We start from the raw sequence: 2,198 nt of genomic DNA, 5'->3' as shown, positions 1-2,198 counted from the left end.
TGAATTCCTGTGGAGCAGACTAGTGTCAGAGTTTGAAAAACCTAGGTTCACAATCAGAGGGGTGATCCACACAATTTTAGATCCTCACAGTGAGGATCTAAAAATAATCTTCTGGTGTCCATGGCAGGGAAATAGGAAGATAAGACATGGTGAAAGTTCCCCAGATTCCTTACCCAAACAAAGGCCTATTCTGCAGGGGAAAAGACTTTGTTAGAACATTATATGAAAACCTTATTTGATCTGGCTACCTGGGAGAATTTCTATCCAAATTTGTCCCTCTCCAACTTACTTGTCTCATCTAAAGAAAAACAACAAAAGTATACACAACAGGGAGCAAAATTCCAGGAAAATATATTGGGTCTGTCTGCTATAGCCCAAGAAAAGAGCAATGTACAGTGAAGAGAGAGAGGCAAAAAGAGAAAAGCTATATCCCTGGAGAAGGAAGAGGAATACTGGTAAAACCATATTCCAAGACATAGGCCCATGAAAATACTAAGGTTTTATCAGAAAATTAACACTTATTTTTAATAAAAACACTTCCCTCTCTCAAACCTACCACCACACCAGAGAGCCTCCAATGGATTGCAGTTGAAAGAGTTGGAAGAGTCAGACTTTATCTGAGTAGCAATACAAACAGAAGCCCTTTTCCTCCACCAAAAAAAAAAAAGAGAGAGAGAAAGAAACAAAGACATAAGAGGAATTTTAATCTGAACTCCTAGCACAATTAACATAGATCTTTAACTAAAGGCCTATTCAGCTCAATATCCATTATGCATGTGTGGCTTTCAACAAAAAAATTATGAGACATACCAAAAGGCAAGAAAAAAAGTCAGAAGCTCAAAGCTATCATGAGAACCGGACTCACATAGGACATAATATTATCAGAAAATGAATTTTAAAATAACTATTATTGTTAAGGCCTCAAATAGAAAATGCAGCAAATATGCCAGAGCAAATGGGTAATGTCAAGAGAGAGATGAAAACTAGAAGTAAAAAATGAAATGTAAAACTAGAAATAAAAAACAGAAGGAGAAATGAATAGTTTTCACAATGAATTCAACAGTTCACTCAATGAAAAAAAGGAAAAAAAAGCTATAAAATTGAAGATTTGTCAATAGTAACTTCTGAAACAGAAATGCAAAAAGAAAAAAGGTAAAACAACTAGAACAAACATCCAAGAATTGAGGTACAGTATAAAAAGTTGTAAAAGCAACAAAATTGGAAAAACAGAAAGAGACTAAAGAGAGAATGGTACAGGAATATTTGAAATAATAATAACTCAGAACTTTCCAAAAAAAAAAACAGTCTACAGATTCAGAAAGTTTATAGAACACTGAGCAGGATAAATACCAAACAATATACACCTAAGTATATGATATTCAAACTTCTAGAAGAACAGAAAAACAGAGAAAAACTTGGAAGCCAAAAGGTTTAAAATCATTTTACTTATTAAAAAACAAATTACTATGGTTTGAATGTTCATTCCCCCAAAATTTATATGTTGAAATACTAACCACCAAATTTATGGTATTAGGAGGGGGTGCCTTTGGGACATGATTAGGTCATAAAGACAGAACCCTCATAATTAAGATTAGTATTCTTAGAAAAGAGAACCCAGAGGCCTCTTTCCTTCTGCCAGGTAAAGACACAGTGAAAAGATGGTTGTCTAGAAAGTAGGCCCTCCCTAAAGGTCATATTTGGTTGCACCTTAGTCTTGGACTTTTGTTTTGTTTTGGTTTTGAGACAGTCTCACTCTGTCACCCAGGCTAGAGTGCAGTGGCATGATCTCAGCTCACTGCAACCACCACCTCCCAGATTCAAGCAATTCTCCTGCCTCATCCTCCCAAGTAGCTGGGATTACAGGTGCCCACCACCATGACTGGCTAAGTTTTGTATTTTTAGTAGAGACGGGGTTTCACCACGTTGGCCAGCCTGGTCTCCAACTCCTGACCTCAAGTTATCTGCCCGCCTCAGCCTCCAAAAGTGCTGGGATTACAGGCGTGAGCCAACACGCTGGGCCAGTCTTGGACTTTCTTCAGAACTGTAAGTAATACATTGTTTATAAGCCACTCAGTCTATGATATTTTATTATAGCAGCCAGAACAAACTAAAACAATACAACTTACATAAGTAAGACAGTGGAATAAAATATTTAGTGTTGAAAGAAAAAATAAAACCACAAACCAAGAACTCTTCTT

Source organism: Pongo pygmaeus, chromosome 1 (assembly GCF_028885625.2).
Source record: "Pongo pygmaeus isolate AG05252 chromosome 1, NHGRI_mPonPyg2-v2.0_pri, whole genome shotgun sequence".
NCBI classification, from domain to species: domain Eukaryota; kingdom Metazoa; phylum Chordata; class Mammalia; order Primates; family Hominidae; genus Pongo; species Pongo pygmaeus.
The sequence above is the reverse complement of the archived record's forward strand: the minus strand, read 5'-3'. Positions refer to the sequence as shown.